The sequence below is a fragment of the Amblyomma mixtum genome, chromosome 9 (assembly GCF_055824585.1).
Source record: "Amblyomma mixtum isolate Tamu chromosome 9, ASM5582458v1, whole genome shotgun sequence".
Classification (NCBI taxonomy): Eukaryota; Metazoa; Arthropoda; class Arachnida; order Ixodida; family Ixodidae; genus Amblyomma; species Amblyomma mixtum.
The window spans coordinates 109,998,808-110,012,289 of NC_143020.1; the positions used below are offsets into that span (position 1 = coordinate 109,998,808).

General features: G+C 46.2%; 2 protein-coding genes across 2 annotated transcripts in view; one reads left to right on the top strand and one right to left on the bottom strand.

Moving 5' to 3' along the window:
* The window catches only part of LOC149330688 (uncharacterized), a 100,731-nt gene that overhangs the window by 29,522 nt on the left and 57,727 nt on the right, over positions 1 to 13,482 (bottom strand). The gene's annotated exons all lie outside the window — the stretch shown is intronic.
* LOC149330689 (putative mitochondrial transporter UCP3) overlaps positions 5,756 to 13,482 on the top strand; it is a 60,311-nt gene continuing 52,584 nt past the window's right edge. The window contains exon 1 of the mRNA XM_089561326.1: positions 5,756 to 6,290. The gene's annotated coding sequence lies outside the window, so the exon portion shown is untranslated. The remainder of the gene's footprint in view (positions 6,291 to 13,482) is intronic.

Sequence of the window (13,482 nt, forward strand, 5' to 3'; positions counted from 1 at the left end):
TTATCCTGTCGGGTCTACCCTCCGCCGGCTAAGACACTAGATAAAGGGGAGGAACAACACCTCCGAAAGCTACAGACCAACACTTACAACAACCCACGAAGACTACATGCCATAGACCCGGAGTCATTTGACTCACAATGCAAATTCTGCGGGGAGAAGGCGGACCTGTACCATATGGTATGGGCCTGCCAACGAAATCAGGCGATCACTGTTAATAACCAGCCAACGCAGGAGGGGTGGGAGGCAGCTCTGTCCAGCTCGGACGAAAAGAGTCAAAAGCAACTCATCGAAAGAGCCCGGACAGCAGCCTACGCCAATGGGGTTCCGGACTGAGAGCTCCAACCGCCGCTAACCTCCTAAACTATTTCATTAAAATATTTTCACCACCACCACCACCACAGGACGATTGGGACGTGACAACGAAGCCGGAATGGAGATGAAGAGAATGCAAGGTATTATTTTCCATTCTTTCTGTTTTTTAATTTAATTTATGGGGATTTAACACCCCAAAGCAACTCAGGCTATGAGGGACGCCATCGAAAAGGGCTCAGGAAATTTCGACCACCTGGGGTTCTATAACGTGCACTGACATCGCATAGTACACGAGCCTCTAGAATTAAAAAAAAAAATAAATTGGTAAATTGGTTTTTGAGGAAAGGAAATGGCGCAGTATCAGTCTCACATATCTCGGCGGACACCTGAACCACACCGTACGGGAAGGGAGGAAGGTGGGAGTGAAAGAAGAAAGAGGTGCCGTAGAGAGAGAGAGAGAAAAAAAACTTTATTTGAAGAGGAATTCGGGGCACGCCCCAGCGTCCCCGCACGACCCCACTGCACTCAAGTGTTTATGTTCCTGAGGTCCATAACACTGGCAGCACGGCCGGTGGCGATGGTCTGCACGGCCGGGTCCTCCGAGACCCTGCTGCGTGCCGTAGTGGAGGTCTCCGGAATAATTTCGACCACCTGGGGATCTTTAACGTGCACTGACAGGAGAAGGCGGACCTGTACCATATGGTATGGGCCTGCCAACGAAATCAGGCGATCACTGTTAATAACCAGCCAACGCAGGAGGGGTGGGAGGCAGCTCTGTCCAGCTCGGACGAAAAGAGTCAAAAGCAACTCATCGAAAGAGCCCGGACAGCAGCCTACGCCAATGGGGTTCCGGACTGAGAGCTCCAACCGCCGCTAACCTCCTAAACTATTTCATTAAAATATTTTCACCACCACCACCACCACAGGACGATTGGGACGTGACAACGAAGCCGGAATGGAGATGAAGAGAATGCAAGGTATTATTTTCCATTCTTTCTGTTTTTTAATTTAATTTATGGGGATTTAACACCCCAAAGCAACTCAGGCTATGAGGGACGCCATCGAAAAGGGCTCAGGAAATTTCGACCACCTGGGGTTCTATAACGTGCACTGACATCGCATAGTACACGAGCCTCTAGAATTAAAAAAAAATAAATTGGTAAATTGGTTTTTGAGGAAAGGAAATGGCGCAGTATCAGTCTCACATATCTCGGCGGACACCTGAACCACACCGTACGGGAAGGGAGGAAGGTGGGAGTGAAAGAAGAAAGAGGTGCCGTAGAGAGAGAGAGAGAAAAAAAACTTTATTTGAAGAGGAATTCGGGGCACGCCCCAGCGTCCCCGCACGACCCCACTGCACTCAAGTGTTTATGTTCCTGAGGTCCATAACACTGGCAGCACGGCCGGTGGCGATGGTCTGCACGGCCGGGTCCTCCGAGACCCTGCTGCGTGCCGTAGTGGAGGTCTCCGGAATAATTTCGACCACCTGGGGATCTTTAACGTGCACTGACATCGCACTCCATCGAAATTCGACCGCCGCGACAGGGATCGAACCCGCGTCTTTCGGGTCAGCAGCCGAGCGCCATTACCACTGAGCCACCGCGGCGGCTTTTCTGTTTTTTAGGTACTTTAAATTTAAAAAAAATTGATAGAAGTAAATTCCCAGGTAGCCGACCCGTTCTCTTGGCTCGGGAGCCACATGGTTGTATACCATTATCGTTACTTTGCCTTCAATTTTTTTTTTGTATCGTTCCCTTCAATTACCAGGAATTCGGAACCTAGGCTTTTAGTTCCCTTGGCTGTCGCAACGTGACGCATGGCTTTGAACAATCAAAAATATCTCGTTGATATCCGTGAAGTGAGAAAGAAAGAATACCGAGTGGATGCAAAACAGAAGGTAATTGTCCGCTAGGCTTAGCGACGCTGGTTCGGCGCTGTCCCGAATTACTGGCGCACACTGTAGACAGAAAGGAGTAAAGGGGGAGTAAGGGGCCCTCTAACTCATTCCCTTTTATAAAATGGAGCGCGTTAGAGGATAACGTAATTCCTTTTCACTCCCATATAAGCGTATTCGTGTTTAGAGTGCAATGCTTTCTACAACCGCCTTCCTCTTTTCTAGTAGTGACTTTTTGCTACTGAAAAGTTTCATTCATTTCAAAATTGAAATTCCTTTTTCCTGCTGTACAACAGCGGTGCACGAAGCGAAGGGACGACAATTCTTCCCAGGTCTGCTCTGCAATCTGCCACCGCTGCGGAGATTATAGTGCGGGGAGGGACAACAAGGAAAAAAGAGCGGCTTAATAATTGCCCGCAGGCAAAAATAGCGCCTCGTTGCATACATGTACGGGTGAACGCTTGCCGCAAGCAAGGCGTAGTGAAGGAGCGTCTATATATGTTCACTCGTTGGCGCTTGAAAAGTGGCCTTCGGGAAGGCCGCTGCAAGAACTGCACCTCTGCGATGTTGAATCCGTCGATATGTAACACTTCCCGATCAAGATTTTAACGCTCTGCAGAAAATTGTCGGTGTAGTGGCCAAGATGTCGACTTCGTGGCACTAAATCTATGTGCTCAACTGTATAGAAACGTCACATTAGCCGCGTATTAGTGTAGCACGGTACAGACCAGTGAAGTACGCAAGAATGGTTGTTATAAACGCATGATAATCTCACGGAATACTGTGTATTCATCTCTACAACCTCTGATGTTTGTGACATTGTCGCTGACCACAGCAGGTATTAACAGTCGGTTGAACGTATGGCTTCTTACCTTAAAATGGCATGCACTATAGCTTCTGGAGTCTCCTGTCGGCCGGCAGCAGTATATATCTTTCTTTCTCTACATTGCCGCAATGCCATCGTGGGTAACACAGCACGTAATGATGGCAAACGCCCTTGAGGCATAAAAAAATCATCATCATCATCAGGTAATGGCTCCCTTTTTTTTCATCATGCTCACAACCATGATTCGACACATTTTTTATACAGGAAATGATTCCCGCTGAACCCACTCGGTGGAAACACTGACGAAACCACGGCGAAACCAACACCCAACCTGAATCCGAAACTTTGCAAAACATTCTGAACATTTTTCATCCCTACTGGTCCTTCTCAGAAGTGCAGTTTTGTTACGCTTATAAATGCAGTGTAAACATCTAAGACTACCCAAGCCGTGGACAAGCCTGTGCAGCGCTTAGATCGGGGGTGGAAGATGGTGCAGATCAGGTTACGGCAGGGGCCAGCCGCACTGTTGGCGCTAAAACAGTGCGTTATCGGAAGTATGTTACGCTCTAGTTGCAACACCCCCCGCCTTCCTCGTCATAGGTGAAAGGATGGGAATCAGATGCACACAAAAATGCTTTTCTTTGGGCGAATGGCTTAGGAAGGAATAGAAACGAGGCATAAGCACAATTAGAAACAGACCTCTTAAAGGTAATTCTTGTAGCTATTGAGAGGTATCTGCTATTTTTTTCAGGTTTCAGGAACAGCGTCAGACATGTTTTGTTTATTATTTTCTTCAACCATACTGTAGGCAAGCATAAGTACATACAGAAATTGGTTAGTTAATAGATATGATAGAAATAAGAATGCGTGCACAAAAGGTCAACAAAAAAGGCTGCAATAAAAATTACAAGAAAAGCTCAATCATGTCATGCGTAAGACCGTTATATGACGAAAACGAAATTAATCAACTAGCAACAGCGACTCGTCTCCAAAACAGAGCGCTGATGTGGGTGCGCTAACGTCGACGAATTGGTAGAATTCTGTCGACAAATTTCCTGAACGTGCTGTCTGTTCTGTGCTACCAAACAACAGTGCGTGGTGTTCACTTCTATTAGGAGAATAACATGACCGCCATATGCACTCATATTCTTTCTTTCTATTTTGTCTCCTTTCATAATCTCCCGCATTGCGCCTTAAATGCCAGCAATGCCAAAAGTGAAACGTCAGCCCAGATGTTCAGTGTTAAGAAACACATTTGCAACATCTATCGTAGGCGTTTCTATCTTGCTATATTTTACTACGCCGGACTCAGAGTTTTGTTCTGCAAGCACCAAAGAGTACAGGAATACATGGGCCATACCTAGACACGAACAAGCGCAAGAAAACAATAAATCGATGTTTATTGATGGCTTGGTTTACCGGGGTTTTGCATCCCGAAGCGACTCAGGCTATGAGGGATTCCGTAGTGAAGAGCTCCGGAAATTTCGACTAGCTGGGGTTCTTTAACATGCACTGACATCGCACAGTACACGGGCCTTTAGAATTTCGCCTCCATCGAAACTGCACCGTTTATTGAATAGATGTTTACACTACTACCTGTTATACGTGCAGGCTAACAAAGAGGTTGTTTGTGGATGTGGACGTTTTAGCAGACGGCAACCAATGGTATCGGTGACGACAACTATGGGTTGCCGCCGCTAATACCAGAACTCCTCAGTGAGTACCGTGAAATGATAACCTTCCTAAATGACAGTCCCTTCCAAACACAGTTCGAGAAGCAGTCAAAACACTATTTATATCAGAGCATAAGGTATGAAGAGTTAACCCCCTGAACCAACTCTTGGTGCAAGTCTTATGTATTTTGTTGCGCTTTCACCGCCCATTATCTGCATTGCATCGCATAGTGTGTGTGCATTGTGCCTTGTGTTCAACTGTCTTGGATTACGTTCCATAAAAACAATTGCCTCTGTTATGAGACTGGTTTGTATTAATAGAGATCTAAGTAGTTTTTCCCTTCTCCTTCCATAGGAAGATTAGATTTGTATCGAAGGAATCGCAACTTTTTACTGTACTTGCGCTGATCTATTTTGGTCGGCATACGATGTGTAAGCGATCTGTAAAAAACATTTGCTGCCTGCCGTCTCAGAGTAGAGAGAAGGAAAGAAATATAACAGCGAACTTCACGCGTGGTGCACCGAAGGGTTGTCAGTATGAGAGAGTGTTTATATTGTGGTTGTTGTACCGAGTTTCTCACGTGATTGCATTTTGACGTGAAGTTATTTAAAAAGATGTGCATTACATCGCTGGGTTTATCGGAGTCAAATTCAGTGGTTCTCGTGACTGTGTGAGACAATAATACACTGACGTATACGTCACAAGTCAAAGTAAAACGCGCGACTCAGATCCAGGACCCTGAAAAAATTATGCAATTATTCAAGTACCACAATTGTCGGTAGCTGATGATACTGCCAGCGTGACGGTTTATCGTCATGAGATGTTCGCTTCGAAAGCAAAATACGTAAGTACCGTCTGGCCACTTATCACCAATCATACGCCTAGCTACGGCTCTATAGATAAGGGTGTGGTGGCGTGACCATGAAACCATGCTAGCAGTGGAGAACCTGAGACCACGCGCTATGTATCCTTGGCCGTGGTTCCGCGCAGCTGATAAGGAAAGAAAGTGACACAGGAAAGGAATTCCGGCGTCATTTCTTTTTGTTGTTTAATGGCGCCTCAGCTTGGCTGGCCGACATAGTCTGCTTCTGTTGTCGTCTGCTTCACCGAGGCCACCGTCTGTTGGCGCGTGCTGGTCACGTGACTCCGGCACAACTACTCTAGTGCGCCGTCGTGTTTGTAACGGCTCGCGGGAAAGAAAAACAGCATAGGACGCCTCGTAGCGGTTAGCAATCTTCGCCGCCTGCATCTGACGCGCAGTTGCGTTGTGTTGTTGCGCGCATCGTCTGCCGACTCTTCGGTGCCGCCTGCTCCCGAACAGCTGTCGTCTGCTGGTGAGACTTCTGCGTTGTGCGTGGGACCGTGACTTTCGGAAAACTTTCTTTGTCGGCTGAAACGTCACTCCGCTCAAGCACCCCTCTGCCGAGTCGAGCTGCATTTTCTTTTTCGTCGTTTCCAGCAAATCACCGCCTGTAGTTGTCGCTCCCGAAGCAGGCAGTCAGTCTCGAAATTCCAGCTGGTCCACATTGTGCTCCGGCTGGCGTTTCGAGCTAACTGAAGGAGACACCGCGAGCCCCAGTTGCCGTAAGTCACTGACGGAATTATTAATGATTTACTGACTTTTTTGCAAAATGTTTCGGTTGTTGGTCTCTGAAGTTCCTGTTATCTGTGAACTGTACATGTCGAAGCAATATGAATGAAATACGTTACTACCATGTAGTCCAAGAATAATTCCCAAACCACGAATGATGAGGATAATTTTTTGCTTTATTAGCTGAGTTTTTCTCCAAGCGCAAATTTATTTAGTGACTTTTGGAAGTTTTCATATCTCCTCGGGTCTATTTCTATTTTGAAGCTGCCATTATTTATTTAAAGTTACATGCCCAGAAGTAAAATTGAATTCGGTTCTTCAGTGCGAAATCACTGGTAATTTCTGGTAACTACAAATAACGGAAGCAACTCGGTGGCTAGTGCTTGTTCTCTGTTGATCTACATATTGTATACGTTATGTGCATAACCCAAGACAGTTAAATAATCTGGATACAGAGGCATTTGTACAAATTCAGACTTGAATTGTTTCTTCGCCTCTTTTTTTCATTGTTTCTTTAATTAAAACTAAATGCTATATATGATTCTTAGCGTCTAGGTGGCGCAATAGGCGGACACATTTGGTGGATGCACCTGTTTTGTTTGTTTTTTTTTTAACCAAGAAAATCGCTTCGTTCTTATTTTCCTAGAACCCTAACGAATCTTGCCCAGAAACTGATGTGAAGCCGAAACGGAAGCCTGACCTTTCCAAAAGCCGTAGTGGAGGGCTCCGGAAATTTCGAGAACCCCAGGTGGTCGAAATTTCCGGAGCCCTCCACTACGGCGTCTCTCATAGCCTTAGTCGCTTTGGGACGTTAAACCCCATAAAAGCATAAACCAACCATTCCAATACTTTCCTCCCGAATGGCACCCACTAGAAAAAAACAGCTTCCCAGCGTCCGGTGTGGGATCCAAACCAACGGCGCGGCAAATAGTGCACTGTTGTATAGCTTAATGTGAACTTGAGGAATCTTTGCTACTTTGCGCGAGTGAAGTTGAACGTGTTGTGAGGGAAACTTTACTACCATGCGACATCCGTTGACAATGCTCTATAATGCTGACCTCTTTATACCTTACATCCTGCTTTGTTCTCTGTATGAAATGTCTCTCCCGCGTTCTCGCCTGCGATTTCACTTTTACCACGGTCAGCGTGGACCCACCTGTTAGCATAGAACGTTAAAATCAGATCATCACAGCAATGCTTCGCTCTATATGTTCTAATTGCTATACATGACGATCATCATCATTCAAACAGCAAACGGTGCATACCTACACTGGAGGATCAGCCAATTGGGAGGTATACTGAGGCTAATGAGCCGGATAGCTCTGGAAGGAAAAAGGTAAAAGAAAGAAAGGAGCAGAAGCGAAAATGTGGACGATAACAAATGCAGTACCACAGTAAAAAAAAGTTGACCCTGTTTACGGCAAAAGCAGGCGGCCGGAGGTTTTTCATTATCTATCGTGTCCAACATTCTTGGATTAAAATCCTGAATGTTTGAAAACTATAAGGTATTGTTATTAAAATACTGAAGGTAATGGTGTATTCTTTCGATATCTAGCAAAATCTTTCTTTTATAGTTTTCCCATCGCAAGCATCGAACAGTTAAGACTGCCATAGAAAACCAATGGGGAAAGCTTTTGACGATTGAACAGCGAAAAAAATTCAAGCCTGTTGACTGGAGAACTGCTGATAAATTGACTGTTTTCGTAAAATTTCGCTATTATGTGAAAAAAATGGCGATCATAAACTATTTCCCGCTGAAAAATCCTTTTGTCCAGAACTGTTGGCTATATGGTACGTGCCGTAAAAAGATTCAGTCGCCAAAGAAACCAATACGTAGAGTTGTACGAATAATGCAAGCCACGTAAAATGCAATACGGAGGAATGCCACAAAAATAATGAGCAATGCGTAAGATACTACGGAGCACTTATGATGGAAAGCAGTTGTTCAGTAATTCTTTTTTTGTTCCTTATTTCGTGGCTTCAGCAGAGGACCAGAAGGCATGCAGTATATATAGACGAAGAACAGGTATATAATTGTCTGTAGTGGCTGTGCTCGGCTTGCTGTGTGTGTCATACAGCCGCTTGATGACGTCACCCTGTTTTTCTTGTAATTGCTCGGATTTGCTGTACCATCTGCGCGTACACCTACACACATCGGCGGCTTTTCTCGTAATGAGACTAGTAATGCTTTCGCATTAAGAGCGCTCTTATTGTGGTCTGTGTTTGCTGTCAACCGTGACAGTTTGAGTGACAGCAGCAACAGGACGTCGCCTTATAACGAATTACATTACAACGTCATATTAGAAATGTCGGTTGACACGTATGTGTACTTTGCAAGGCTAGTTTCAATTCTTGCGAGATGGGAATCTGCAAACTGACATGATCGGCTTGACAGTGCACCCATGCGCTTCTTTTGTAAACGGGGACGAATTGATAGTTGCAATTTTTACTTACCAGGTTTAATTAAACGCCTGAATGAGGCTGTGTCGTTCGAATCACTCGAAAAGAATTCGGGTGTCTCTATGTTTTGTTCGTGCGCGCTTCAGTGCCTTGAGGGCTCAGATGAATCTCGAGCGGTATTGGAATTGTTTTTCCCGTGAGCAACAATCACAGTATCGTGTGAAATTAGACCGCCGCGGTGGCTCGGTGATTACGGTGCTTGGCACCCGAACATGATAGTCTCTGCATAGGTCGTTGCTGGGTTATTGGTACGAAAGCACTGCAGACGTATCAGCCCTGAGCAAGAATCTTGTGTGATCGGAGTCACTCGGGTAAGCTCGGAGCAACTCGGGTAATCTCGGGTTAGTTCGGAGGAGCGTCGCGCAAGCTGCAGCCAACGGGAGGAAGCTCGGCAAAGCTCGGAGGGACGTCGCGCAAGCTGTAGCCAATGGGAAGAGAGCACCGCGCCAGCTTCCACCAAATGGAGAGAGGACGATGAAGAGAGAAACGCGGTTGCATGCGAATGTAGATTCCAGAAAAAAGAGGCGGAGAATGAACAAATACTTTGGCACGTCTACTTTGTTTAACTGCGTTAAAAGCCTACCCCCTTTTCCCCCCTCAATGGGGGAGGGTTAAATTCAGCTAATATTTTATTTTTAGAGCTAGAAACTCGGGTTATTAAACAAATCGGGTTATTCAGCAAGAGCTTTTATATTAGAGTTTTCTCGAGCCATTTTTTGAATTAAGTTTCAAAACTAAATTTAGTATTAGCGCTCGCTTTCGTACGGGACATTAAATGCTTTATTTTGCGGTCATTAGTTTTCAGAAACACTGTAAATAAACGCTGCGCTAAAAACACACAAAAAAAAGAAGGTCAAGATATCTGGTAATTTTCACGTCATGTGTTCAGCTTTGAATACCGGAATATTACTTTCCATGGAAAGAGGATTTTCCGTTATAAATCGGGTTTCACCCTATTTAGGAGAAATCTGAGAGGAGTGGAAGGATTAGGTAAACTCCGGTTTTTCCCGCAAACGAAGTTCCTTGTACATAGGCTCTACAAAATGACTTCACTATATTCCGGCCGCGACAGTCGCATTTAGGCGGAGGGAAAGTGTGAAAGGACGTCGGTAAAAAAAAAATAAATAAATAATCCGAGTCTCTCTCAACTTCGGTGTCCTGACGGCGCATCTTCCTCTCTCTCTCCTTCACCCTTCCCTACTTCCGGGATGGAGAGATTTTGGTGTCCACCCTGAGCGAAGTAATTACTGTACCTTTGCTTTGTCAAGAGCCAGTTGTTAGTATTGCAAAAATCAAATAAAACGAAGCCAAAGGTTTGGTTTAGGGGTGGGGGGGTTATCGTCCCAAAGCGACTCAGGCTATGAGGGACGCCTTAGTGGAGGGCTCCAGAAATTTTGGCCCCCAGGGAATCTTTAACGTGCACTGACATCGCGTAGTACACGGGTCTCTAGAATTTCGCATCCATCGAATTTCGACCGCCGCGGCCGGGATGTTGCTGTTAGCGGCACTTTATTGGTAATAAGAAAATAAAAAAATGAAGGAACAGATGTTGCTAGTCGCGGTATCTGCCATCAAAGCCTGAATCACCTGAGCTGCGGCTTGAAGCGGGAGTAGAATGACATGGACAAGGTAGGGAGAACGAAAGAAAGGGGGAGCGATAGAAGAAAGGATAGGGGTAGGGCGGCAATATACACTATGTACAAATACGCGGTATTGAATTTCGGGCCAGCAGCAGAGCGCCATAACCACTGAGCCACCGCGGTGGTTCAAAGCCAAGGGATACCAGGAAAGGAACTTGTTTCACTCTGGTCGGATTTTCAATTTAATATATGCTAAGCTCGTTTCGATCTCAGAGCAAGGAAGGCGCTCTGTTCAGTCGAAGTAGGTTTTTAATGCTGATAGCTGTTCGCTCACTTGCTCAATATCTCTCTCTCTCTCTCTCCCCCCCCCCCCCCCCCCCCTTACCCCGTACTGGGGCTGTCCTAGCTAAAGCCTGTCTCAAGTGTCGTCGTATGAGTCCGCCAAGGGCGCCACGGTTTGCAGCCGAAGGACGGCGGCTACAGAGCATGCGAAATGAATTGAGCGGCTTCGGACAGGAGTGCCTGTCGACGCAATTTGGGTATGCGCCAGCGTTTCTACCGGCCGCGGGTGCCTTCCGCAACGAGAGATCGCCTTGCGTCAGCTGCTAATGGACGTCCCGCTATGTCCGTTCAGCGAGCACAGTGTACTGTGAAATGCCGGTCCGGGAGGCATATTACCAAACCATATCCTGTAGGCGCACTCGAGCAGACGACGCTTAAGGGTGCGATCACGTGACATGACGTCACTTCCGTCAACGGTCAAAATGGCCACTTTAAAGGTCGCGTCCGGGAGCAGATCGGTACAAACCGTAGAAACTCTTGTCATCGGATGTCCTATTGTGTGTGATATCAAAACCATGCCAGATTGGCGATTAGGGGCGTACGAAGATTCAATCGGTGTAAATGCCGACCGCTACAGGCATGATTATTGATATTGAATACTTTAAATATGGTTTATCGCGGTTTAACGCCCCAAGGCGACTCAGGCTGTGAGGGACGCCGTAGTGGAGGGCTCCGGAAATTTCGACTACCTGGGGTTCTTTAGCGTGCACTGACGCCGCACAGTACACGGGCCTCTAGATTTTCCGCCTTTACCGAAATTCGACCACCGAGGCCGGGATCGAACTGGCATCTTTCGGGTCAGCAGCTCGAAAGACGCGGGTTCGATCATATTGAATTACCAATTGTTAGTAGGGTAAAATAGACATGAATGGGTTAGTTATTATCATTAGCAGCTGCAGCAGCAAGCCCCATGTCTGCCTCCTCGCATGAATTGAATATCGCATTTTGCAAAATGTTCCAGGTCCTAGTATGGTCTTTTATTTATTTAACATAGCCTCAGAATCCACAGACATTATAAAGAAGGATTGGTTAATTGCAAACGCTGGAAAGAAAAACCGCGACGATTTAAAACGACAGCAACACTTTAAAGGGGTATAGACGCAAACTTATTGGGTGGCAACCGCCGCAGTGGCTCACTGGTTATGGCGCTCGGCTGCTGCCCGAAGACACGAGTTCGATCCCGGCCGAGGCAGCCGAATTTCGACGGAGGCGAAATTCTAGAGGCCCGTGTACTGTGCGATGTCAGTGCACGTTAAAGAACCCCAGGTGGTCGACAATTTCCGGCGCCCTTCACTACACGGCGTCCCCCATAGTCTGAGTCGCTGAGGGATGCTATAAGCCCACATAAGCCGAACCGCTTGTGCTTGTAAGCGACGTGACTCATCACTGTGGTTCTATTGTTGAGAATGTCGTTAATAAACGATTAGCTCCGCCTTCTTTGGACATTTTCTAACAGAGAAGGTGTGAAATAAATGTAATTGCTTCAGGGATGGTAGATAATATCCGGAAAAATGTGTGGGCGAAGTAGTTTGCTACGACAGACAAGGGATGGTAGCTCATGGCTAGCTTTCGTGTAATTTCTTGAGCGTTAGTTGCTTCGACAACCTTCTTGTTGCTTTAAAGTACTGTGCTGCGACGTTGCTGTAATAATCCGGTTGCATTACCATGCTTATCAAACTCCACTAAGCTGAAATCAACAAACATTTCGTGGTCCTTTAAGATATCATAGAAAAATCCCGGAATAAACAAGGTGTTGTCACTAAGACGCACCTACCTGCTCTTAAAAGATATCGCTAAGAGCAAAACTGCATCTCGAGACAAGTCGGAATAACATACTTTTCTCGTAACATTGTCGCGAGTCTCTGGAACGCTGTGAGCTATTTTTACCGCGTTTACGCCGATACAGTGTTATCTTCTACTTGACGTTATCTTTTTCAGCGAGAGAGCAAACGCTACTCTCGAGGAATATAGATAAACCTTTCGAAGAACACTTTTCTGCGCCTGGCCTAACTGCATTATAGATTACGGAAACGTGCTCCCACTACTGTCTTCTATGTTTTTAGGCACCAAGTTTAATCACACAAAGCGCGCTGCTAGCTTTGCTTTCACACTTCATAGGCCGTATGCCGTTTATATTATATATAAAACAATACAAGCCACTTAAACAGTTTTCTCATGGCCTAGACACCTAGGCAAGCGCGTTCTACGTGTGCTCTTCAAGTCACGCGATGGACGCAAGTGCGTGGAACACAGTGTCGGACTCAGGTAGGTCAGGTGGGTATGCGTGACACAAACCACTCGACGCACGTATCTAAGCTGCCAAGTCTCAAAGCTGTTTTCGGGCCCCGTCTTCATGCACTGAGAGATAAAAAGCGGTCTCTTATCTCTTACCTAAGGCCCGTAGCCTGTGTCCACACGCGACCCGATGGAGGCCGGTGTTAGAGGATCGGTCTCTGCCGGCGTAGATAAAGACTCCTCTCGATCATTCGGACTCTGAGCGGGACACACTTTTGACGCCGGCACAGTCGTTACGATACTCCATAGAAAGCAAACATGCGTACGCGAGTAGCCAAATAACGTGCGAAATATGAACGAACGGCGTCTTTCCTATCAGCGGTATGTGATTCTAGAGGAATTCCAAGTTACAAGATCCACAAAATTATGTTCCTTTAGAGCTTAGTCTTCCCTTTTAAGGTGGCCGCAGCTGGCAGAGGACCAGTTTAGCTAGAGAGATATGGTTTGGTTTATTGGGGTTTAACGTCTCAAAACGACTCAGGCTATGAGAGACGCCTATGAGAGATAT